The following is a 26814-nucleotide window of genomic DNA, read 5'->3' on the forward strand; positions in this document are numbered from 1 at the left end:
ACGTGCGAGAACGCCATCTGGTCCTGCCTGCCTCCAGCTCTCCTGATCCTTCAGAACAGGGAAACAGGAAAAAGAGGGCAGAGGAGAAAGAACAGAGAGCAGAGCAGGGTTGCCAGGGGATATTTTCTTACTAAACGTAAAATCTTCACCCTTAGACAAATGTAACATGAACATCTCGTTATTAATGAGTCAACTAGATGTTACAACTAATTCAAAAAGAAGGCTCAGAAAGACACCCATATAAGAAGGGGCTCCAACAAGTTTGTGAGAAATGTGAATTATGAAAATGTATGCAGAGATTTCATGGTTTTTTTTTTTTTTGCACCAAAACGAAGTCAATTCACCTTTTCATTCCATTTTCCCACAAGCTTTTTGAAGTCCCTGTGTATTAACTCTCCAGAATGCTGAAATAAATGCAGATGGAAGGAAATTGGCCTGCGTCTATGGGCCAACCATCTCCAGCCTTCCACAGGGCACACAGTTTGCATTTTATGGCAAGAAGCACACGAATGCTCTAGGATCAGAATTCCTGGGGTAGCTCCTGTTGACAGAGTCGGAAAAAAGACGATGCACGAGAGTGCTCTAGACAGGACCCCCACCAATCGGCTTGGCCTGTTTCCAAAGCCTTGCCCGGTTTTCCTGACAAGACGGGTATATGTGTTGAACACAAGCACCAGAAGCATCGGGACCCGGGGGCAGACAGGGTGCGTGCCAGGATTCTTTTTGGTTTTCATGAAAAGGGCAAACTCCATAGACATCTTCCTATTGGCCATGGCGGCAGAGGTGCAGAGGTGGCTTCCTGGGACCTGTGTACACTTAGAATGAAACCCCAGCTCCTTCCCACAACCACAGGGCCCTGCTTGATCTGGCTGCGGCTCTCCCTCCTCCCCCACACTCTGCCCATTGGCAGGCCAAACTCATCCCTTTGCAAACTCATCCCTTTGCAATCTGGTTCTTCCTGCTGGGAAAGGCATTCCTCCAGATGTTGATGCCTTCGATGGCTCCAGCGAGACTGTAATTGCAGATGCTTTAGGAAGTGGCAGCTTAGCCAGGCCTCGCCACGGACAGGCTTCTGAGCCACACCACCCTGTTAGTTCCCCGGGCGAGAGCCCCCGCGGGGGAAAGTGGGGAAGAAAAGAGCCCGGACGTGATGGAGGTGTGGCACTGTGTTTTCTGCTGTTACTCAGAGTGGGACTAAAGATAGCTAAAGAGAAAACTTAAGTGTTTTGAACACTTGGTTTTTGTGGCCTGGAATGATTTTACCTGCCACATAAATCACTCTGTGGGATAACTCTAAAAATTTTTGTAGCTTTGTGTCTTTTTTAAGAAAATTTTATTTATTTATTTATTTGAAAAGCAGAGTTACAGAGAGGCAGAGGCAGAGGCAGAGAGTGGTCTTCCAACCACTGGTTCACTCCCCAAATGGCCACAATGGCTGGAGCTGGGCCAATCTGAAGCCAGGAGCCAGGAGTTCCCTCCAGGTCTCCCACATGGGTGCAGGGGCCGAAGCACTTAGGCCATCTTCTACTGCTTCCCCAGGCACATTAGCAGAGAGCTGGATCAGAAGTGGAGCAGCCGGGACTAGAACCAGAACCCCTATGGGATGCTGGCACTGCAGGTGGCAGCTTCACCTGCTACGCCACAGCACCAGCCAGCCCAGCAGGTCTGGGTCTTGCATAGTAATGTGCACAGAAGGTGAGAGCTGGAGGAGGCAGAGAAGCTTGGAATGTGAGCTTTCGCCAGTCTACCCAGGTGTTCCTCACCGCCTTGACCTGAACTTCCTGTGCATATTTGCTTTGTCAGTACAGAGATGACCATGGACCTAAGTGCTTGGGCCCTGACACGCATGTGGGAGACCCAGAAAGAGTTCCAGGCTCCTGACTTCAGCCTGGCCAAGCCCTGTCTATTGCAGCCATTTAGGGTGTTAACCAGCGGATGGGAGATTCTCTCTCTCTCTCTCTTTCTCGCTCTTTCCCTCCCTCTCTAATTCTACCAGCTAAAGGTGGGGGCTGGGAACTCAGTCCAGGTCTCCCACGTGGGTGGCAGGAACCCAACACTTGAGCCATCACAGCTGCCCCCCGAGTTGGCGTGGGCAGTGAGGTGGACTCAGGAGTGAAGTCCAGTACTCCCACGTGGGATGGGGGCACCTCAACCATGTCTTAACCCCTAGGCCGAAACCTACCTCTCCATGACCTTCTGAAAGCCTCTGTGTTAACTGAATGTGTGTGTATTGCCAGGTCTGTCCTAGGGGCTTGGGATACGGGAGAGAACAGGTTCTGTCTGCCGTTGAGAACCTTGGGGTCTGGCAGGGGAGGGGGACAATAAGAAGTCCAGCACACGGCAGGGCAGGAGCAGACAAGTGTTTAGGGAAAGATGACAGTAAAGAGGATGGGGGCGGGAGGGAGGGGTGGAGCAGGTCGAGGTGTGGTGCGGTCAGGAGAGACTGCGCTCAAGCAAGGGCTGAGGACGGTGAGAGAGGAACCAGGCATCAGGTTGAGGGGAGAACTGCAGCAAAGGCCTTGGGGGGCAGGGAGGGGCGGGGCCACGCTCATTAAGGATAAAGACAGGGAGAAGGTTAAGGTGCCCAGAGCCAGCGAGGGGGCGAGGGGAGTCAGGAGCTCACAGGGGCTGCACCGTGCACAGCTCATGCTCCTACTCTCGTGGGAAATGCGTTAGTTTTCTGTGGCTGCTGTGACAAAGCACCACCAACGAACGTGGTGGCTCAGAACAACCAAATTCGCTCTCTCACAGTTCTAGGGGCCAGAAGCCCCACATCAGGCTGCCTGGCCCCACATCCAAGTGTCGGGAGAACTGTGCTCCTGAGAGGTCTGTTCCTTGCCTGACCCAGCATCTGGTGGCAGCTGCAATGCCTGCAGTGGTCCGTGGCTGTGTCACTCCGTTCTCTGCCTCCATGGCCACACTGCTTTCTCCTCCTCTGTCTGTTGCAGAAACCACCTCTGGCTTCCTCTTACAAAGATAAGTGGGATTGCATTTTGGAACCATGGCGATACTACGTCAGGGGAGGGGCAGACATCTGACGTAGCAGTTAAGATGCTGGTTAAACCACTCACGGCCCAAATCAGAGTGACGTAGGTTCTGCACCTGGCGCTGGCTCCTGACCCCAGCTTCCTGCTGCCACAGACCCTGGGAGGCAGCAGTGATGGCTCAAGTAGTTGGGTCCCCGCAACCCACGTGGGGGACCTGGTAGAGTTTCCAGCTCCCTGGCTTTGACCCAATCCAGCCTTGGCCACTATGGCATTTGAGTGGACGGGAGAGCTCTCCCTCTCTCTATGTCTCTCTCTGCCTCTCAACTGTATAAGTTAAATTTTAATAATAATAACCCAAGATAATCACCCCATCTCAATATCCTTGATAACTTCCACAAAGAACCCCCTCTTTTTTACCATAAAAAGTAACGCAGGAGGGGCTGGCACTGTGGCGCAGCAGTTAAAGCCCCAGCCTGCAGTGCCAGCATCCCATATGGGCACCAGTTCGAGTCCCAGCTGCTCCATTTCCAATCCATGGCCTGAGAAAGCAGTGGAAGATGGCCTAAGTCCTTGGGCCCCTGCACCTGATTGGGAGACCTGGAGTAAGCTCCTGGCTCCTGGCTCCTGGCTCCTGGCTTCGGATCAGCTCAGCTCTGGCTTTTGCGGCCGTTTGGGGAGTTTATCAATGGAATGGAAGATCTCTCTCTCTCTCTCTGTCTCTACCTCTCTCTGTAACTCTGTCTTTCAAGTAAATAAAATAAATCTTTTTTTAAAAAGTAACACAGATTCCAAAGATTAGGACATGAACATTTTTGAGTTTTTTTTTTCTTCTGTCTACCACAGGGACCCTTGTAGGGTTTTGAGCAAAGCCAATCGGATTTACCTTTTAAAAAGATGAAAGATTCCTCTAGAAGCAGGAGAAAGTATAGAAGCAGGAAGAACTTAAGGTCGGCAGGTTGTCATGGTGACCCAGTTGAGAGATGCTGGTGGTTCAGGTCAGGGTGGTTGCAGTGGAAATGGTCCAGTTCTGAGCGTATCTGAAGACAGAATAAAGCATCACCTTGAAGGTTACGTAAAAAAGCATGAGAGAAACACGGACGTTAATGTGTCTCCAAAGTTTGGGAAGGAGTATCCAGGAAAGTGGAGAGAACTCTGACTGGGAAGCACAGGGCTGCTGGGGGGGAGAGGGGGGAGGCTCAAAGGAGATGGACTGCTTGAGGCAGGCGAGGTCAGAGATGCCGGTTCGACATTGCTATGCTCTGAATGTCGGCGTCCGAGAATGATGATGGAAACCAATACCCAATGTGGTGGTTTCAAGAGGATGGGCCTTCGGGGAGTGACTCAATCATAACAGGGCTCTGCCCTCATGGGTGGACACGGAGGTCCTCCCCACTGCCAGGTGAGGACACAACAAGGGGCATCACCTGTGGCGCACAAAGTGAGCCTTCCGTCATCAGACACCGCATCTACTGGCTCCTTGATCTTGGATTTCTTAGCCTGCCGAACCATGAGAAACGAATTTATATTATTTATAAGTTACACAGTCGAAGACATTTCATTACAGCACCATGGATGGACTAAGAGAGAGATGCAAGTGGAGATGTCTGACAGGCATTTGTGTGTCTGGAGATCCAGTGCAAGGCACGGGTTCTAGGCAGACAGGTGGCCTCAAAGCCAAGGGCAAGAGGCGATCAGCAAGGAAAGGAAGTCAGAGATGGGGAGAAATCCCAGAACGCGCCCAGGCCATTGCAGCACTGGAAGGAAGGGGAGACGAGGAAGAGTCAGAGGAGGCTAAGGAGAAGCGTTCTTTGGAGTGGGACTAAAACCAGCAGAGCAGGGGGTCCTGGGAAGCTGGAGGAGCGGCGTGCAGGAGCAGGAAGGATGGACCACGCCACATGACGGTAGGTCAAGGAAGGCGGAGACCACGGGTTCTCCTCGGATGAACGCAGGGCCATTGGTGATTTTCACAGAGTGGTGTTAGAAGAGTGAGGAGGGATGGCAGGGGAGGACCTATGTCTCTTTCAGGGAGTTTTGCTACCACGGGGAGCACAGAGATGGGATGGGGAGCCGGTGGGGGGAGGGGAATTGAGAGAAAGCCTCTCTGTGTTTTGCTTTATTACATTTTTACTTTCATTGGAGACAAATAGCTGCATGCTTGTATGCTCATGGGAATGACTCAGTAGAGAGAGAAAATTGATGATGTAGGAGAGAGGAAGATAAATTGCTGGAAGAGTGTCCTTGAAAAGACAAGAAAATGGATATTTATCTAAGCTAATGTATACAGAGGCAAAGTGCGTGGGGAGCAGACGCAGCAGTGAGCAACTGTGGACACTCTCTGGTCGCTTCAGTTTGCCCAGAGAATTAGAATCAGCTCCTCTGTTTGAGCGAAGATGGGAAAGGAAGTGTTGGGAGTTTGAGAGCCAACTAGGAGAGTACAAGAGGGTAGGGGGCGGGGTGGGGTCTAGTTCTACGGGTATGCACTGCCTACATCTCCGTCAGTGGACTTGACCTCTGGAGAAGCCTGATGTTACACCAAGTGCTCCAACCACACCTGTGTTGAGGAGGAAGGATCATGAGACCTCGGGAAGGGCTGGTTTTTGTCCGTTAGACTGAGAAGGGCCAACTTCTATAGTGGTCCTTTTTGCGAACACATTTCAAAGTCCCCGGGGGAAATAGGGTGACAGCCAGCTCAGGGCTCCAATTGCGTCTCAAGCCTCCTTGTGGGCAAAGGGCTGCTCCAATCTCAGAACGGGGAGGGGGGCAGTGCTGGGGCAGGTAGGGAGCAACCGTAAAGAGAATCAAGGTGGCAGACGCTCTCCGAGGGAACAGGGAGTCAGCACCTGCTGTGACAGTTCTAGAAAGATGGTTTAGGGCAGGGGAGTAGCTCAGCCTCAAATAAATGCCCTCCGACCCACAATCTGGGGCTTCCTGCTAAAATACGTAAAATAGAAGACCATGGACTGAGAGGGCCAAGTGAGCATCTTGGGGATTCCAAAGGGCTGGGGCTATTTGGGGCTTGGGGCAAATATCTAGAGCCACCGTGTTCCTGGTGTGGAGGAGCAGGTGGCCAGGGACAATGGCTGTGGGCTGCGTGGCGGGGCTCGCAAGCCTTCTGCTCAGATGGCCCTCGAAGGGATTCGTGCACCCCCAGACTCCAGCCTGCAACCTGTCGTTCAGAGAACAGAAGACACAGGGGCAGACGCTCTGACAAGTGGCCTCGCCTCCCGCTGGTCGGCCAGGCCTCTTTGGGAGTTTTTCTAATTCTTTCCGGCACCTCGAGGAAATGGGAGAGACTAAAGACAGCGGATTAAACACTTCCAGCTGCTGTCGGGCTGCTGACAGTGGCAGATAAGAAGGGACGTGCGGCACGTGCTGAATGCAGGCTCTGTGGCTGCATTCACACGGCTGGTGCTCAGGGCACTTGCAGTTATCTGTCCAGACCCTGTCACCCCTGTCGGGGAAGCAGAGCCAAGGGAGCAGTGGAGCAGATGTGTGAGGGTTCACCCTTGCCCAGCTTGTCCATGGCTGCCCCAGGCCAGTACACAGACCCTGAGGACACTCCCTCCTCCTCTTTGTACCTGTACAGGTGCAAGGAGGTGGGTTTTGGTGAAACAGGCAACTCTGGCCATCCAAAGGGCAAGCCTGTGTGCTGTTAACTCCTGTACCTCCCAAATAAGGAAATACTGATATTTTTTGAAAGGCACACACACACACACACACACACACACACAGAGAGAGAAAAGGAATCTTCCCCCATCCACTGGTTTATTCTTGCAACGTCTGCAGGAGCCAGGAACTCAATCCAGGTCTCAACACGGGTGGCAGGGACCCAAGTACCTGAGCCGTCACCTGCTGCGTCTCCAAGTGTGTATTAGCAGGAAGCTGGAACCAGGAGTGCGGTTAGCACACAAGCCTAGATACTCTGATGGGGACGCGGGCATCCTAAGAGATAGAGAGAGCTGGCTCCTGCAGGCGTTGCAAGAGTAAACCAGTGGGTGGGGGAAGATTCCTCTCTCTCTCTCTCCCTCTCTCCCTCTCTCTCTCTCCCCCTCTCTGCCTCTCTCTCTCTGCCTTTGTCTTTAAGTAAAATGAAAATAAGTAAAAACTAAAATAGGAGAATAGATCAATTAAATCGATGTCTTTTCGGTTGTTTCTTTCCTTTTCTTAAAGTATGGGAGCCTTTTCATAAATAAAGAAAATTCCCTAGTCTTGTACAAGGGTACTTCAGAGTCTGTGGGAAAATGGAATTAAGGAAAGCTTACTTTTGTACAAAAACCTTTGAAATCCACATAATTTTTCACAATATACACTTTCCATGTACTTATTGAAGATCCTTCTATGCATGGATTTTCAATTTTTTTTCACTAAAATAAATTTATCTTTTAATTCTACTTTTCCACAAAATTTTAAAGGCTGTGCATTCTTTTGGTTGTTTCTATTCCTAAAGATTTACTTATTTATTTGAATCAGCAGAGTCACAGAGAGGCAGAGAGAGAGAGAGAGAGAGAGAGAGAGTCTTCCATCTGCTGGTTCACTCCCCAGATGGCCGCAACGGCCAGAGCTGCACCAATCTGAAGCCAGGAGCCAGGAGCTCCCTCTGGGTCTCCCACGTGGGTGCAGGGGCCCAAGGACTTGGGCCATTTTCTGCTGCTTTCCCAGGCCATAGCAGAAAGCTGGATAGGAAGTGGAGTAGCCAGGACTTGAACTGACGCCCATATGGGATGCCAGTGCCACAGGTGGAGAATTAACCTACTGTACCACAGTGCCGGCCCCTTATTCCTAGATTTTTAGGGAAAAATATTCACATAATAATTTTAAGTATAGTAGTCCAAGGGTTGGCAACCTTTTCCTATAAATAAGCCAGATGGTAAATTTTATAGGCTTATGGGTCATTTGCTCATGCAGTAAAACAACAATAGACAATAGGTCAACCAGTGGTTATGACCATGACTGTCTTCCAGTGAAACTTTACTTATAAACACAGGTGGCAGGCCAGGTTTGATCCAGGAGCTATAGTATGCTCACTCTGGTGTGGTTTCATAACCAATCTCCTCCACTCTTTTTTTTTTTTTTTCTTTAATTTATTTATCTGAGAAAGCAGAGTTACAGACAGAGAAAGGGAGAGACAGAGAGAGAGGTCTTCTATCTGTTGTTTCACTCTCCAAATGGTTGCGATGACCAGAGTTGGGCCAATCTGAAGCCAGGAGCCAGGAGCTTCTGCTGGGTCTCCCACAGGGGTTCAGGGGCCCAGGCATTTGGACCATCTTCCACTGCTTTCCCAGGTGCATTAGCAGGGAGCTGGATGGGAAGTGGAACAGTCGGGACTCAAACCAGCATCCCACAGGGATCACAGGCTGAGACTTAACCTACAGCATCACAGCACTGGCCCCTTGACAAGGTCAAGGTTAAACTGAGTGAAGGAGGAGCTGGGGCCAGCATTGTTGTGCACCAGGTTAAACCACTGCCCGTGATGCCAGCATCCCATATGGGTGCCTGTTTGAGTCCTGCTGATGTGAAGACAGCTTCTCATAAAATTCTCATGTGTGCACTCTTGTAGTTATAGCTCACCTCTTGAGCTATTTGTCCAGTCCTCTTTATTTTTTCAAGTGTTCATTTATTTCTAAGGCAGAGGAACAGGAGGAGGAGAGAGAGAGAGAAGGTGAGAGAGAGAGAGAGGCAGAGACAGAGAGACAGAGCTTTTCCACCCATTCATACACTCCCCAAATGCCTGGGCCAGGCTGAAGCTGGGAACCAGGACTTCCCATGTGGGTCACAGGGACCCAAGTACTTGAGCCGTCATCTGCTGCCTCCCAAGGGGCACAGTGGCAGGAACGGAACTGGGTCCTAAGCTGGGACTCAAACCCAAGCACCTGATATGGGGTGTGGACATCTCAGCAGCAGCTTAGCCCACTGCACCGCAGCGCCTGCCCCGTCCTCTTATTTCTAAGTCTTATTCTTCCCCACCTCTAATAATCACATGATATGAGCCCCACTGAGGCCCAAGAGCCCCCTTTCCTCCCTCAGCACCTCTGCGCATGTGGTTTCCTGGGCTTGGGACTCTCTCCCCCCAGCCCCATACCTCCTGAGTTCCTGCTTATCTCTCAGACCTCAATTTACATATGATTTGCATATCAGCAGAACTGGTCAGAGGGCCAAGGAGAGAGACATCCTTGGCCCTCACCAGCATTAGCAGGAGGAAAAAGAGGTGGGAGGGAGAAGTGGGCTGGGAAGTCAGCAGGGTAGGATGTCCCTGTTCCCAAAGCCTTAAAGGAACTCTTCAGGATTTCCCCCGCCAGCCTGGGCTTGTGCCGAGTCTGTCACATCATCTGGAGGCTCTCTTCTGCCTGGGAGGGGAAGTATCCGGTCGTTGACACTTCCCAGATGTATGGAAACCCTACTGCTGTCCCACCACCCCCACTCCAGTGCACACATAGTCCGTGCTGGGCCTGTGGCAGATCAAGTCGCTTTCTGGAGAATGCCCAGTAGAAACCGAGAGTCAGTCTCCCATACACATTGGGTGACCGTGAGCCTTGAACCAAAGAAGCCAGAAATGTGTCTGTCAGTAAAGAAGAATCAAACAGGTGTAAGGAATCGAATGGCTGGAGGACGAGCCGGGGAGCCCTGCCCGGCCCCCCTCCCTGGTCATAGTCCTCTCTGAAGTCCAGCTGCACCCCTGCCTCGGGTGCTTTGCAAAATCTCCATTGTGGAGGAGGCAAGTTACCTGCTGTAAACAAAGTCCAGGGCAGCGGAATGCCATCCTGCAGACTGCCCTGCTTAGTCCTGATGACAACCCGCAGGGAGGCAGACGCCCCACTTTACAGGTGCTTCTGGTTACATGGAAATTAGTCCTGGATTGAGGTCAGGGAGACTTGAGTTCCATTCTTAATTCTGGAATGACTGCATGGGCGGGAGCAAATTGACTTCTTTTGGCCTCATTCTTCCTTGAAGAGTGATTTAAGACTGGCTGAAAGGTTCAAACATCCTGTGTGTGATTTATGAATTCACTGTCCATGCCCTAGAAGATTTTGAGTGGGCAGACGCTGTCACCAGCTTGGCGTCCCTCTCTTCGACTCCTCAATGCATGAATCGGATTACATGGTATCTCAGATGCATTCGGATTCGAAAATTCAACAGCTCATTTTCTGGCCTCCGTTACCAAGAGGTTCATTCTCAATCCTGGAAGAGCTGAAAAAAGGGCTAATAAATTTGGTGGGACATTTGGACAACACGGTAATAGAACCACTTGAATCCGCAATGATTTTTTTTTTTGGCTCTGAAAATCTTTGAAATGCTTCCTTTTTATTATGACTGCACAGATCATTACTTGGCAAAGAAATTTCCCCTAATATTGATCTATGAACATAAAGAATTACGTGTCAGGATAAAAAAAAAGTTATAAAAATAGAACCTATTAACTTCTTGACGATAAACGTAGGGGCTGAATTTTCATGAAGACTAACCAGCAAAAGCTATCATCAAAACGGGTGAGCTAAGAAAACACAAGCTTAATTGATTTACCCTGAGTCAGTGGTTTTCAAGTTAATGTTCTCCGGTTGTGAGCCTCCAAGAGTTGCTTCAAACTGTTGAATGTTGAGAACTGATCAGTGAATTCCGGTTGATTGTCAGCTCCCATGGAGCTGTCTGCTTGACTGCCATCTGCACCCTGGTGTCCCAGCGGCCCCCACCCTCCGCCCCTTGCCTGTGCTAGGATTTCTTGGATGAATGAAATTCCAGAAAGCCTGGATCCTGGAACGCCACAGCATTACTGGGGAGACACACATACCAGCACTGGGTCTCACTGAGCTCAGATGGAAAGACCCATTAAAATCCACTCTGAGGATGAGGGGTCACAGGGAACGCCAACAAGCGCTTTCTCAGAGCGCCTCAACATTTGGAGTCAAATAAAATGGGGGAATTCCTGACAGCCTTCAAGCAGATGAGACAGGAAAGCACACGCATTCCAACAGCAGCTCCTGGCGCACATCCGGCTTCCAGGAAACGATTTTTACATCAATACATGAGCTGCACACGTTTGTGGAAGTTTCACAGTTTTCAAGGGCAAACTCACGCTGCATGTGTGCTTGCTTACAAATAAAAGGGAGACCAGCGCCGTGGCTCACTTGGTTAATCCTCCGCCTGCAGTGCCAGCATCCCATATGGGCACCAGGTTCTGTCCCGGCTGCTCCTCTTCCTGTCCAGCTCTCTGCTGTAGCCCGGGAGTGCAGTGGAGGATGGCTCAAGTGCTTGGGCCCTGCACCTGCATGGGAGACCAGGAGGAAGCACCTGACTCCTGGCTTCGGATCAGCGCAGACAGCGGCCATTTGGGGGCAGGGGGAACTAACGGAAGGAAGACCTTTCTCTCTCTCTCTCTCTCTCTCTCTCTAATTCTATCTGTCAAACAAATCAATAACATCTTTTAAAAAACAAAGCAGAAACTGTCTTTTTCTTTTGCAGCCGCGATCTCCCCGCTGCACCTCCCTTGGGACGCACACACTTGGCTCAGCCATTGCCAAGGGCATTCTTCCACACTGGCTGTGAGGCTCCTTCCTCGACCCTCCAATGACGTCATTAACTGACGCTCGCTTCCGAAGCGGAGAGAACTCATTTAACGTGGCCGACCACTTTGTCTACCTGAGGCATCTAAATATTATGTTTCTCTCCCCCTGCAGGGGACAGACAGACAGACGGACAGACAGACAGATGATAAACAGATACTGAAGTTTCCCTTGCCTTGGACGGCACTGTAACAGCCCTGAATGTGCCTCTGTTCCCGCTCCAAGCCCTGTGATGCGTCCTCCTCCACCTGTGACCGCGCCCGGGCCATCCTTAGCCGCCACAGCCTCCCATTGGCTTTGTGTTTTCCGAGTTTGAGAATCTCCGGAGGTTCCAGGAAAGAAGCCGGGCCGGGGAGAAAGGTGGGGACAGACCTGCTGAGCTGTGCTGGTGCTGCTCCCCTCCCCGTGCCGCATCGCTCTCCCTCTGAACACAGGAGAGGGCTGCCAGGGGCCCGCACGGCCTCGGGCCAGGGCCTTGTTCCGCACCGGCTTTTCTTCGCTAAGCAGGAACCCAGGGCTGATGGCGGACAAAGGCGGTTGAAGCGCAGTTTGTTATCCTCCCGTAGTGTCCTGTTCCCGCCCATCACACTCTCGTAAGCCTTGCTGCCTCGTTAGCTGTTGTCTTTTGGTTCAACATCTGCCTTCCTCAGACGGACTGGGGAAGAAGACGGAGGAGATGTCTGTCTGTCGTCCCGCACCAGGGAGTCGGGTGGCACTGGTTTGTGCGCGTCCAGTGGACGACTCCTTACCTGAGGCTGCGGGTGGAGGGAAAAGCCGACATTTCCGGAGCACACCCTCCACCCTGCCACCTGGCTGGATGCTCACGGACCACACGCACCACCGCTCCGAAGGACGTGAGAGACCCCCGCGGGACCCTCCCGTTGGCGTGAGCAAGGGAAGACGAGGACGGGGAAGTGGCATGAAACCCCAACTGGGGTGGGCGGGTCCTGGTTTCCCAAGGGCTACAGGAAACGTTTAGAACTCCATCCTGGCTGCGCTCGGGCTGAACCTTTTGTGCCACTGGGGTTTTCTCTCTCTTGGTGGAGATACCAAGTCCACTGTAGCCCCGAGCCTGAGCCCAAGCCCCAGCAACGGTGGCATCGGCAATGGAGACAATTGAGACAATTGATTCTTTCCTGCCATGGAAAGCTCAGAGGTAGGTGGTCCCAGCAGGAGGAGCAGAGACTCAGGGACAGCAAAGACTCAGCCTCTTGCCACCTTTCTGCTCTGCCTTTCTTAGGAGGTCTCCAAGTCTCCCCTCATGGTGGCAAGAAGGTTGCCACAATTCTAAGAATCATGCCCTCACATAGCAGAGAGCTGGATCAGAAGAGGAGCAACTGGGTCTCGAACCGGTGCCCATATGGGATGCCGGCGCTTCAGGTCAGGGTATTAACCCTCTGCGCCACAGCATTGGCCCCTCCTATGAACTTTTTGAAGTTCTCTTATACCAGTGCCCCTTCCACGTGGGCAGGGAGGGGACTGGGGGAGGGGTGGGAACAAGAGCCCCTGAGTGCAAGGCTTGCACCTGTGCACACACACACAGCTGGTCGGGAGCCCACAATCGTCATGTCAGCCCAGGCTTGGTCAGGGTGGGGAACGCCAAGCACCCGAAGTTTTTTCCTCCTCAATTGGAACTGACACTTCCCCACGACAGGATTACTTTGAAATCAAGAAATCACAGCGCAGATAGTTCATAAAGTTATTTCTGTCCCACCTTGCAGCATGGATTACAGAGGCAGATCAGCCGAAGCGTATGGGCGTTCTGCCTGTGGGCCCCCGTTTTATTGCCGTCACCTTTGAGATCGGGGGTGTGGTTAGCTGGGTGGGGGTAGCTCGCAGGGGATGGGGGATGTAGCTGAGCAGGTCTGAGGGTCTCAAGCTCGCACGGACCCTACCTGATGCCTACTCTACCCAGCCCCCTCCAGGAAGGGTCTGGGCAAGCATATCACGTGTCCTGGGGGAAAAGGTGCAGAGGGCATTGGGTAAAAAGCACCAGAAAGGTCACATCCAAGAGTATTAGCTGGGGATGGTTAGTCTCTCCTGTCCCTGCCGCCTGCAGTCATCCATGGGGACAGGTGTGGAACATGAGCGATTATCAGCCCAGGAATCCAGGAGAGGCATCCAGGACTTGGGGAGGCTTAAAGCTGCCGGTCGTTGTGTATGTAAAAAAGAGAAGGCAGTGAAGGAGGTTTATTTGTCATGCCAGCATTTTCCTTACTGGAGGCTGACTGTGGCTGAGGATGAGGACCCAACAATGAATGAGCCTTGTCCTCCAGAAGCTCCCAGGCTCATGGGGTCATTGAGTTGAGAGCCAGGACAGGATGCGTCCAGGGTGCTGTGAGTGTATTGTAGAGGGCTTCCTGGAGGAGGTGTAATCTGAGCTGGCTTGTGCTTAGGAGGCCTCTTGGACGTGAGACTGCCTCCCAGGTAGTTGGATCTGGATTACCGAGACAAGAAAGAAGGCAGGTCCAGGCTGAACCCACTCTAAGAATGACAGGTATGGGACTGACAGGTTAGCGAGGTGGTTCGGAGTCGCCCTGGGTTGACATTCTGGCCTTGTCCTTTGGCAGCTCTGTGATCTTAACCGTTCCACGTCTCAGTGTCTTGCTATGGAAAGAGCAGGCACACACAGCTCACTTCACAGAGGAGAGGACCAAATGAGAACATCCACGTCACAGGCGAGGATGGTGCTGACACGCTGCGAGGGCACCCAAGAGCCCAGCGCTGTCCCCGTGGCAGAGCCTGACCTTGTGCCGGTCTTTCCGAGGCGACGAGGGGCTGAGGGACACCCCAGCCCCACTCTTGGGTTCCTGGGGCCCCCACCACACAGAGACTTAAGGACAGCTTCTTGCGGGTGACAGAAGGCCAGCAGGGTGTTTGCACATCCGTCACCTGTTGAGCGGAGGAGCCCTAGTGCCTGTTGGCTTCCATGTGAAGTTAGATGGTGCAGAGCCCAGTCTACCTGGTGCAACCAGGACAATGAACTTGCAAGTGGCTTAAGGAGCCTGACCCACGTCCCACACAGAGATCACTGAAGAGAAGGGGCCTGAACTCAGGCCTCCTCCACCACAAGCCCAAGGCCCCTGATGACCTGTCTGCCTTCCTGGAGTCTCCTGCCTGGCTGGCCAGCCGAGCTGGACTGAATTCATGGAGCCAGCCAGGCTCAGAGGCAGAAAATGTCGTCTGGAGAATTTTCTTGGATGTTTGCTTTGAATATCAAAGCTCTTTTTAGACTTAAGGGGCAGATGCTAAGGGACGGATTCACTTAGGCTTCTCTGGCAGTGGGAGAACAGGGGCTGTGAAGCCGGAGCCCTGAGGGACCCGTAGGAGAGGGAAGCCAAGCCCTGGCCCTCTGATGGGTGTGAATGGGAACTTGACTTCGCATTTTAACCCCGCTCAGCTGTTCATCCAAGGAAAGCTGCAGCCGAGGATTACAGAAAATCGGTAGCTGGTATTATTAATGCTAGCCAAAGCAGCCGTTTGCACAGCAAGTAATTGGTGGTGTTGTCTTCTAATGGACAGGCGCTTCTATTATTTAAGTACGAATTAATTCATGTACTAGGCAATGTATTGGTTTTTACGTAGGGTCTCATGGCAGTCCTCTAAGCTCATTCCCTCTTCTTGCCTTTGGGTAATTAAAATGCACCATTTAACTGCTCTGTGCGTGGGACTGCATCCCCTAGGAGAGCATGAAAGGGGCCATGTGGAAGCCCTGGTCGTGCCAGTCTGGCGCTTTGCTTACCAGGAGAATTTCCAGAACACCCCTTCCTGATCCATGCATGCAGTCTTCCCATATCGTTGGCCTCCTTTGGCCCGTCGGTAAAAGGGCAAGTTTGCAAAGCCCGTGCCTGTAGCTGAGCTTTGACAGCAACGACCTGGCAGCTCCTGGCTCCTGTGCAGCAGACAAGTCTCCTGGGCAAGTCCTTTTCCCCCTCCGGGGTCGCTGAAGGCCTCCCAGGGCATCTAGAATGCTTGGGGCTCTGCATTTGAATGAGCCGATGGACTCAGTGACCCTGGATCCTTGCAGGTGTGTTGAAGGTTCTGACCACTGCAAGCAGCAAAGGGTTCATGGGCCAGGATCATTGGAGGATGCGCTGCCGGCAGACGCGCGCTGCCTGTTCCCATTTAGTGTCTCTGCATCGCCCTGCAGGCTGAGTGTCGCTGCTTGGCTCCTTCCAGCCCTTCTGACCACAGCCTGCACATCAAACACGGTCTGCTGGACCTCAGCTGAGGCTCTAGGCTGTTCTACAGGATACTCCAGAGTGTTTTTCCACACTTAGTTACAAGATGAGAGTAATCGCAGTCCAGTTTTTGGACACGTTAAATTTGTGTGTGTGTGTGGTTTTTTTTTTTTTTTTTTTTTTTTGTCTCAGGAAGATGAGAGAAGGCCTTGATGGGCTTTCAGCCTCACCTCTCGAGGTCAGGGTTGAAAGCCATGTGTGGGAAAAACAACTTTAAGATGCACAAGTGGTGGACCGCAATGGCTGACGTATGGCTGTGCGTGCCAGTTGCTTTCAGCAACCTTGAGAGGTCAAAATTATGGATTTGAGCTGCCTGCAATTCCATTAGTCCCAGCGTCAACCATCTATCTTGCAAATGAATGTTAGTGGTTGCACTTGCTCTGAACATACTGGTGCTGGGTTCCCGTTGGCCGCGGTGCGCCTTCCTCGCCCTCTCGGACCTACGGATACCTGACCCACCGCTGGGAAGGCTAAGTCTTCCGCCACGAGAAGTCGTATTTGCCTGCCAAATCCTGATTTCCAGATGTATTCGCCAATGGCTCTGCTGTCATCCTGCCGATCAGATCCGACGACAGATCCTGAATCTCCCTCAAACGTGTGTGCACAGTTGTGAGCACAGTGTCCTGAGTTAGGGCCATGGACAGCACCTCCCGGGCCGCTCCACACCATTTGGAAGAGGTCAAAGAAGCAGACGTGGGTACATTTTCAATAAGAAAACAGGGGACCAAAGGACCACCCAAAATATCGACTTTGGAATTCCTCTCTGTTGCAAGTCATTAAGAAATAATGCAGGTAAAAACAACCAAACTTCTCCCTTTTATACAGAGAAATAGTGTCCTAGATATTAAAATAAGCCTGAGGCTAAAATAAATAAAAAGCATTGTGGTACAACTTCAAAAACGAACAGCCATATAAGGACGAGATAACCTAGATGTAAGCTTTGATGTTTATAATTGGTCTATATTAAAAGAGAAATTATAAATCCAATAAATGGGTTTTGCGAGAATTAGTATTTGAAGAAACAAAGCATTAACTTGGATATTCTTCCCACAGCATTTTACAAAATAATAATAGTTTTCAAATGGACGAGACAGATAAGAGAGGAATAAAAGGAAAATGAAACTTTAAATTTTGAAGAATTGTAGAAGGTTTTTTTTTTTTATCTGATATCCATATGCTAAAGGATTTTTTAAACATAAAAGCAATGGGGAGGCGCTGGCACTGTGGCACAGTGGGTAAAGCCGCCGTCTGCTGTGCTGGCATCCTATGTGTTTGCCAGTTTGAGTCCTGGCTGCTCCACTTCCGATCCAGCTCTCTGCTGTGGCCTGGGAAGGCAGTGGAAAGTGGCCCAAGTGCTTGGGCCCCTGCATCCATGTGGGAGACCCAGAAGAAGCTCCTGGCTCCTGGCTCCTGGCTTTGGATCGACACAGCCCCAGCCATTGTGGTCATTTGGGGAGTGAACCAGCGAATGGAAGACCTCTCTCTCTCTATCTGTGTAACTCTGACTGTCAAATGAATAAATAAATCTTTAAAATAAAACAACAATGGGGAAAGATCAAGCAGATTTGGCTAATAAAAATTTAAATCACAGTATAAAATGTCAATGTTCATATATCAAAGACAAGGAACTGTAAAAATGATTATTAAGAAAGGGTTCTGGGAAGACAGCAGTGACAGCGGCACGGTTTTAAAAGCTCCCAGAATTCTCAGATAAACAAGCCGCTCTCAAGAGCAACTAAATAACAAAACGCCAAAAATCCACACAGCATTTTCAACAAAGTGCAGCGGCACAGCATCCCCACAAACCCCCAAACGTAATCAGATGGGGAAACCACCGGTGACTCCAAGGTCTACAAGAGAGCAGCACGTGTGCCGCAGGCAGCTGAGAGAGGGACGGGGAGCTGACAGATGCAGTAGCACACAAGTGGGATGCACAGGGGGACGCACAGGGGGACACCAGGAGAAGCAGAACCCAGGGGGGATTTTATCCGATTGTGTTAGCCAGGGTTCTCTGGAGAAACAGAACCAATAGATTAGATAGATAGATAGATAATAGACAGATAGGTAGGTGATTTTTTTTATTTTTATTTTTTTATTTGACAGGTAGAGTTACAGACAGTAAGAGAGAGACAGAGAGAAAAGTCTTCCTTCCGTTGGTTCACCCCCCAAAATGGCTGCTACGGCCGGAGCTGCGCTGATCCGAAGCCAGGAGCCAGGTGCTTCTCCTGGTCTCCCATGCGGGTGCAGGGCCCAAGGACCTGGGCCATCCTCCACTGCACTCCCGGGCCACAGCAGAGAGATGGACTGGAAGAGGAGAACTGGGACTAGAATCTGGTGCCCATATGGGATGCCGGCGCCGCAGGCAGAGGATTAACCAAGTGAGCCATGGCGCCAGCCCCTAGATAGATAGATCGATAATAGATAGGTAGGTAGGTGATAGATAAATACTTATTAGGAACATTGGCTCATGCAATTATGGAGCTGAAGAATCACACAATGAGCCATCTGCAAGCTGTAAACCCAGGAGAGATGATGCCGCAACTACCAATCCAAGGCCAAAGGTCCTGGAACAATAGGGACTACTGGCGTTAGGTTGAGAACGTAGGGGCTGGCCTCGTGGTGGAGCAGGTAAAGCCTCTGCCCGCAATGCCAGCATCTCATAATGGGCACTGGTTCAAGTCCCGGCTGTTCCACTTCCAATCCAACTCCCTACTGGTCCAAATGTTTGGGCCTCTGCCACCCGTGTGGGAGACCTGGATGAAGCTCCTGGCTCCTGGCACCAGCCGAGCCCTGCGCTGGCCATTATGGCCATCTGGGAAGTGAACCAGCAGATGAAAGAGCTCTCTCTTTCTCCTCTTCTTCCCTCTCTCCCTCTCTCTGTAACTCTGACTTGCAAAATAAATTAATAGATCTTTTTTTTTTTTTTAATTTAAGAATGTAAAAGACCTGAGACTCAGGAACTCCAGTGGCCAGCGGAAGTGGAAAATGGATCTCCTCACTCAGGAAGAGAGAATTCACCCTTTCTCCACTTTTTTGTCTATTCAGGTGAGCCCCCGACAGACTGCGTGACAGCTGCCCACGTTGGAGAGGGGCGCTCTTCACCGGGTATACTGACGCAAATGCGACTCTCCTTGAGAAACGCTGTCGCACACACAGCCTGGGATATCACCCCAGCTCTTTGGGTACCCATCAGCCCTGTCAAGTTGAGACATACGTGGAATTAACCATCACGCAGACTCACTGGTTGAGGGTGCAGTGGTCGGTGATGAGGCCTGCGGGGGTCCCAGCAGCAGCAGCCTTTCCCTTACCCCTGGAGCTCCTGAAGGTGAGCAGTCAGGGAGCCCCTCCGAGAGACTTCTGGGTATTTGCACAGATTGTGGTAGCAGCGCGGTCATCCCGAAGTTACCGTGTCCATGCGGTGGGATACAGCAAAGGGTAGCTAAAGCAGATTCTGTTATTACCTGGAGAACCAAGGTTGTGGGCATGGAAGAAAGGAGGAAAAGGTGTCCCCCAGATGAGATTAGGCGCAAACCTTACAGTCCCAAGACTGAACTGGAAGTGTAAGTATGAACTCAGGGGGTGTCTATGCGTGTGTGCTGGGTTCTGCTGGGATCTGACACCTGTACTCCTAAAAATCACCCCAGGACAAAATTGTACAATACAAATCACCAGAATGATGGTAAAACTAGGGGTAAGGGCACAGCACTCAAAAGCTTCACCAGCGGCCAGTTCTAAAAAGCATGGGAATCTTAAAAAAATGGTCACTCCATACAAGCTAACTGGCTCCGAAATACATAAATACTATATAGACGTGCTACTTGACCTTGAAAGAGGCGGGAAGCCAGCGTATGGGAGTGGGCACTGCTAGAGCTTTTGCATGGGCTACTGTGACACGGTGGAAGGAGGCGCACCTGAACTCGGACACAGCATTGTCAATCTTCCGAAGCCGCAAATCTGGACCGTGTTTTTCTGCCTTGAGATGGAGGCGGCCCTTTGAGGCATGCATTGGTAGCAGGTACTCGTCTCATTAAAATGGAAAATTCTGCCTCCTGTCTGGCCTTCTTCAGTTAACTTTTGTGTCACTGCTGGAAATTCTTTCGCCGCTTTCTCATCTATACTTGCAGTTTCTCTGACAGCTGAAAACTCCGGAAATCATAATGATGTCTGAAATCACCAAACCAGTCACTCACAGCAGTACAAAAGAAAGTGCCACTTCTGCAGGATCAGGCGATTTCTGTTTAAGGTTGCGGGCTATGGATTGTGCTTTCTCTTTGATTTTGCAAAAGGCTACGTGTGGCTTCCTTGCTGTTCTGGGGATTCTCACACGGCTTCATTCAGCCTCGTGCAGTTTTATTCCTGCCCTTGTTAGTTCGCTGGCAGAAAATCACCCACAGCCAAACACACAATTTGCTTTGTGCTCTGCTTGCTCCCTAATACACTGATTGTGTTCGAACAAATTAACATTTGCAAAGCAGGTGCGATAGCAGAACTGGCTGTGTGCAGTTTCTCCCCTCCCAGCTCCTTAGCTCTGTCCAACTGCAAGGACTGAAAACAGTGGCTCACCTCACAGCAGAATAGCCACCAGCGTCCTTTTTTTTTAAAGATTTATTTTATTTATTTGAAATACAGTAGACAGAGAGAGGTCTTCCATCCGCTGGTTCACTCCCCAGATGGCAGCAATGGCCGGAGCTGCGTCGATTCGAAGCCAGGAGCCAGGAGCTTCTTCCAGTCTCCCACATGGGTTCAGGGGCCCAAGCACTTGGGCCATCTTCTACTGCTTTCCCAGGCCATAGCAGAGAGCTGGATGGGAAGTGGAGCAGCCGGGGCTAGAACTGGCACCCATATGGGATGCCGGCGCTTCAGGCCAGGGCGTTAACCCACTGCGCCACAGCACCAGTCCCATCCACAGCATCCTTTGCACAGACATGGTCTTAGAACATCACCTCCCACTAAAATGTATCAGGGCTTCTAGGAGAGGCAGCTGGTTTCAGGACTGGGGCAGGAGAGGAGTCAGGAGCATCTCATCAGTCCAGAATGCTATCAAGAACTATTCCCACTGCCAAAGACAGAAACACTTATATTTCAATAAGGATCCAAATTCTACAAATGCATTATTATTATTATTTTTTAATTTGGGAGGCAGAAAAAGAGAGACAGCTACCACTTGCTGAGTTCGTTCCCCAAATGCCTGCAGTAGCCCCTGACTGGGATCAAACCCAGGAGCCAGGAGTTCAATCCAGGTCTCCCGTGTGGGTAGCGGGAACCCAATCACCTGAACCAGTGTCTCGGCCACCACGCCAGCATTTGCGTTAGCAGGAAACTGGAGTCAGGAGCCGAGGCTGGGGATTTAACCCAGGTACTCCAATGTGGGATGTGGGCACTTTCAATTACTAGACCAAATGCCCACCCTATAAATTTAATTTAATCTATCACATCTGTTTAAATCCACAGGTTCCTAACACTTGAATAAAGTAACTGGCCATCTCCGGGTGGAGGGGAGGCACATGCTCATGACCTTGAAAACTGAAAAACAAAGACAAGAATCAAACATAGGCCCCGCCTTTCCTTTGGGAACTGTACCACTGGGTGAAAAAAACTGTCAAAGAGAGCAAATGTCTTTTAGGAAAGCATTTCTGGCCAATCAATGAACAAGAAATGGTGGAATTAGAACATGGCCATGACGCAGCCCCTAGTGAGTGAATGGATCTTGGCACTGAACTTCGGGAGCTGCTCATGTCACAGAGACCTGCAGACATTATTTGCCTCCTGATGAAAAACACACAGCTATAATCCTGCCAAAGCGGCCAGATCTAAGTCTAAGCAGCCCTTTGGATCCAGCTACCAATTTGCAAGAAAATGGAGAGCTCAGAGGAACGTGGTGAACTGTTCCTTAAATATGCAATCAGCGAGCCGGCGCCGTGGCTCACTAGGCTAATCCTCCACCTTGCGGCGCCGGCACACCGGGTTCTAGTCCCGGTTGGGGCGCCGGATTCTGTCCCGGTTGCCCCTCTTCCAGGCCAGCTCTCTGCTATGGCCAGGGAGTGCAGTGGAGGATGGCCCAGGTGCTTGGGCCCTGCACCCCAGGGGAGACCAGGAAAAGCACCTGGCTCCTGGCTCCTGCCAGGATCAGCGCGGTGCGCCGGCTGCAGCGGCGGCCATTGGAGGGTGAACCAGCGGCAAAGGAAGACCTTTCTCTCTCTGTCTCTCTCTCACTGTCCACTCTGCCTGTCAAAAAAAATAAAAAAAATATGCAATCAGCAAAATCTGACTGTGGGAAACCTCACAGGTTAAGGACTCGGGCCCTTCAGACAGCAGGTGTTTAAGAGTGACAGGGAGTCTGGCTAGAATTCGTAACTTAAAGGTATTTTAAACACTTAGCAAATTTTTAAAAAATTGGCCAGTCTAAATTATAGTATCCTAGGGACGTACCTGGAAGAAACACAAGACACCGGTTGCTGTAAGAATCAGGATGGCAATGAGGTTAAACTTACAGAGGAAAAGAAAAGAAACTAAGTGTGGGAACTTCAAGAGGTTCCTGGAAAATGGAGTGAAAATTCTGAGTTTATTGTGGTGCAAAATTCTTTCTGAGAATAGTGCATAGTTTTTCATAACACACGTTTTCCACACAGGAGGAAAAATGTTTGGCACCAAAACTACTCTTTTGAATCAGAATAAACTCATACTGTTCATTCCATTTCACTACAAACCTTTATTTTTAATTTAATTAATTTTTTAAAGATGTATTTATTTGAAAGGCAGAGTTAGAAAGGGAGAGAAGGAAAAATAGAGATCTTCCATCCACTGGTTCGCTCCCTAGATGGCTGCAACAGCCAAGACAGAGCCAGGCTGAAGCCAGGAGCCAGGAACTTCCTCCAGGTCTCCCATGTGGGTGCAGGTGCCCAAGCACTCGAGCCATCTTCTACTGCTTCCCCAGGTGTATTAGCAGGAGTTGGATAGTAAGTGAAGCAGCCATGACTCGAACCGGTGCCCATATGGGATGCCAGCACCGCAGGCCAGGGCTTTAACCCGCTGAGCCACAGCACCAGCCCCACCACGAACCTTTCGAAGCACCCTCATATCTCCTGTGCCACTGTGTGTGTGGACTGAGAGTCTCACCTACTATGTGTCTGTGCTTCCCTCCTCTGCCTTATCTTAGGGTTTTGCAAAGGTTTGCCTCTCCAGCCCCATCTGTGGCCCCAGCAGCAACAGCAGCAGCGATGGGACCGTGCACCCTACAAGGCTACACTCGAGTTTCCTGACATGCTCTAGGTCAGCCCTGGCCCTCCTGCCATGGGCTGAGGCGGTTCCCTGGGCCGAGCGAAGCAGCCACGTCTTCCTAGACTGGCTTTCTAAGATCGTGGGAAAAAACTGGTGCCGTTTCCTCCATCTAGGAAAAGAAAACAAAACACCAAATGCTGGAGCTGGAGGAGTTGCTCTCCTCCCAGTGCCAGCAGGAGCCCAGGAGTCCTGGCAGGCTGTTTCCAGACAAGCCAGCTGGGTGAAGACTGTTCATCAGAGCAATGGAGGGAGAAAGGGAGTGAGCCAAGGGCAGGATGAAGGCCAGTGGCAGAGGCAGGAGTGGGAGACAGAGGGCACCACCCCTCCTGGGCCGCAGCTCTGATGTTTTATTCAGGTTGTCTGCAAATGAGCCAGCAGAAGCAGCATTAACAATACATGAGATGCATTAGACTGAGGAGAGGGTGGAGGGGGAGATGGGAGGGTCTGGCTTGCCAGCGCGGCTCACGGGCCCATACAAGCCTCCCGTCTGCTCACCAAGGTGGGCCTATCTCAGGTACCCTTGTTGCTCTCCCACCTGTGGGCAGGCCATCCCCAGAGGCACAAACTCCACGAAGCAGACAGCTCTGCGAAGCCCAGAGGTCCTTCTGGTAGATGAGAGTCAGCCTGCAAGGGGAACTCATCGGATCAGAGCCCGGGGTCACACGTTCACACCCAGTCTCGTCGCTGAAGCGGCCACAGCTGCAGTCCAGCAGGCAGCGTGGAAACAGCGACTCCTTGATTCACGCTTTACAATTAACCAAGGGCTTCCACAGACATGTTCAAGCACGTCTCCCAACAACCCAAGTAGTGGGAGTGACCATTTATATAGAATAAACAAGCCAACTGAGTAAGGTTACCCAGAACCTGGGAGTTCTCACCTTCAAGAATTCAGAGGGGCTGGCGTGACATAGCGGGTTAAGCCGCCACCTGCAATGCCAGCATCCCATATCAGCGCTGGTTCAAGTCCTGGCTCTCTGCTTCCCGTCCAGCTCCCTGGTAACGTACCTGGGAAAGCAGCAGAAGATGGCCTAAGTGCTTGGGCCCCGGCATTCATGTGGGAGACCCGGATGAAGTTCCAGGCTCCTGGCTTTGGCCCGGCCCAGCCCTGGCTGTGTGGCTACTGGGAGCGTGAACCAGGGGAAGATCTCCCTCGCTGTAAATAAATAAATCTAGGCCAGCGCCGCAGCTCGCTAGGCTAATCCTCCACCTGCCGCATTGGCACACCGGGTTCTAGTCCCAGTTGGGGCGCTGGAGTCTGTCCCGGTTGCTCCTCTTCCAGTCCAGCTCTCTGCTGTGGCCAGGGAGTGCAGTGGAGAATGGCCCAAGTGCTTGGGCCCTGCACCCGCATGGGAGACCAGGAGGAAGCACCTGGCTCCTGGCTTCAAATCGGCGCAGGTCTGGCCATAGCAGCCATTTGGGGAGTGAACCAACAGAAGGAAGACCTTTCTCTCTGTCTCTCTCTCTCTCACTGTCTAACTCTGCCTGTAGAAAAAAGTAATAAATAAACTAATTAATTAAAATAATTTATGGATTTCATAATTAATTCCTTTTGGATAATTACCATAAACTCAAATCTCCACTTCCTATCCATTTACCCAGACTTCAAGTATATCTTTCCTTCCATCCAATAAGCATGTACCAATTATTTCTGTGGGCCAGGGATGCCTGAGCTAGGCAGACAATAGGAAATCCCAATAGCCAAAGTATTCCACTTTTTTTTTTTTTTTAAGATTTTTTTATTCATTTTTTTGAGAGGTAGAGTTACGGACAATGAGAGGAAGAGACAGAGAGAAAGGTTCACTTTCCAAATGACTGCAATGGTCAGACCTGCACCGATCTGAAGCCCAGAGCCAGGAGCTTCTTCCGGGTCTCCCACGTGGGTGCAGGGGTCCAAGCACTTGGGCCAACTTCTACTACTTTCCCAGGCCATAGCAGAGAGCTGGATTGGAAGGGGGCAGCCGGGACTAGAACTGGTGCCCATATGGGATGCTGGTGCTGCAGGTGGAGGATCAACCACGGTGCCGGCCCCTGCTACTATTTTATTCTATAGCCTATCAACCTGCCGATTTTCCTTTCACATGGACTCCAATTGCACTATAATTAGTACTTCCTATTTTAAAGATGGTGATAAGTGTTTATGAGGTACTCACGCACTGCCAAACGCTGTGGTTAACCAGTTACCAGTGTTGTCTCATTGAAAACTTTGAGTCCACAACTCTTATTTTAATGAACTAAATCTGAGACTCAAAGAGATGAGACAGTGCTGTCATCCGCTGGTTCACTGCCTGGATGCCCAAAGCTGCCTGAGTGAAGCCGGGAGCCAGCAACGCACCCCAAGTCTCCCGCGCAGGTGGCAGGAGCCTCATCATCGCATACGGGGGAGGCTGGAGTCAGGAGCTAGAGCCAGAACTCAGATCCGGGCACTTGGACGTGGGTGCAGGCATCTTAGCTGCGCAGCTTTCCCACAAGGCCAAACGCTCCTCCCTAATCCACAACGCGTCAACCCAGAGCTCGCGCTCCACCCTGAGAGTCGCTCACGAAGGCTGCAAACCTCACCTTCTCCCACCCGAGGCCCAGCACAGCTCCCAGATCCCAGCAGCACCGACACCACCTGGGTCCTTGCTAGTAATGCAGATTCTTGTCCTCCCCTCCCCCCCCAAGACCAGCTGAATCAGAGACTCTAGGAGGCGGGGCCCGGCTGCATGATCCTATGCCTGCCGGAGTTAGGGAAGCCCTGCGTAGACCATCGCCTCTCCAAGCCCCGGCTCCCCCCTCCCTCTGGGCGCATCCCTTAGGCTGTTCCCTCAGCCACCACTCGGAGGAAGGAGGCAAGGCCGTGGGCACCTGGATTGCCGCCTTCCACCTTATTACTCGGGATGCTTCCTAAAACTCAAGATGCTGAACAAAATCTCGCTTGCTTGCAATTTAATCCTTCATTTGCCTTGCGGATAAGTCACAGGAGAGAGCTCCCAGGAGGCCAGCTCCCTTGTACTTAGGCAGAAACCCACCTGGGAAGGAAAGGCCCAGGTTCCCCAGCCCAGGAAGAAACAAGAGCATGGAGGGCTCTGGAGGGGGCTGTGCCAGGCCACAGGTGGGGGTGTGGGCGGGAGTTCATGCAACACTGGCACAAGACGGAGCCAGATTAGGGGAGGGGTCCACCCAGACAGAAGAGGCATATGCAAAAAAACGGGTACCCCTAAATCAGAGAAGCCAGCCTCCAGCCCTGGGCGGCGCGTTACCCACATCTCCCCAGACCAGGGACCCCTTTTCTTCCCTCTGTGATGCTGTCCTGGCCGCTCACGGATACCAAGAGAAAGAGCAGGACGGCGTCCACTTATGCACTTAACGAGTCTTTGTGGGGATCGTGCTGTCTGCCAAGTACAATGCCAAGTGCACAGATCCCGCTTCCCGAAGATACACGGGCAGCGACCTCTCAATCAAGGGCACACTTACCATCTGTGGCCGCATTAGCGGGCATGTAAAGGGGACTCTGGTGTCGCTCCCCCTCTTCGCAGAGGAACGACACTAAACCCTGCGTTGTTCTTTTGTCTGCTCGGCCCTCCCCAGGTTTGCTGCTGGTTCTTCCCGGGTTGGCTACCGACCCTTCCACCTCCGTGGAAGGGCGGTTCCCCCTGCCACTTTCCCCACTTCCGCGGGGGAGCGGCACACCGCCGGCCGGCTCTCTTGGGGGCTGCACAGGTGTTCCTTCAGATAGATGTTCCTGGTGCATGTTGTCTCTCTCCTCCTTTATAG

At 51.5% G+C, this 26814-nt stretch overlaps 1 long non-coding RNA gene across 12 annotated transcripts; it reads right to left on the reverse strand.

Moving 5' to 3' along the window:
- Window positions 1-33: 33 nt before the first annotated feature.
- Window positions 34-26814, reverse strand: LOC127484652 (uncharacterized). 12 transcript variants are annotated; one of them, XR_016226730.1, is made up of 4 exons: window positions 26515-26656; window positions 23940-24066; window positions 3871-4024; window positions 34-48 (listed from the first exon to the last, which is right to left on the reverse strand). It is a non-coding gene; the product is annotated as an uncharacterized LOC127484652 (long non-coding RNA). The 12 variants fall into 12 exon arrangements; XR_016226726.1 differs by lacking the exons at window positions 34-48; window positions 3871-4024 and adding exons at window positions 18967-20583; window positions 23597-23685 and having other exon boundaries at window positions 26515-26814; XR_016226723.1 differs by lacking the exons at window positions 34-48; window positions 3871-4024 and adding exons at window positions 18967-20583; window positions 23557-23685 and having other exon boundaries at window positions 26515-26814.

This window comes from Oryctolagus cuniculus, chromosome 20 (assembly GCF_051225735.1).
Source record: "Oryctolagus cuniculus isolate XC-2025 breed Fujian yellow rabbit chromosome 20, ASM5122573v1, whole genome shotgun sequence".
Lineage (NCBI taxonomy): Eukaryota > Metazoa > Chordata > Mammalia > Lagomorpha > Leporidae > Oryctolagus > Oryctolagus cuniculus.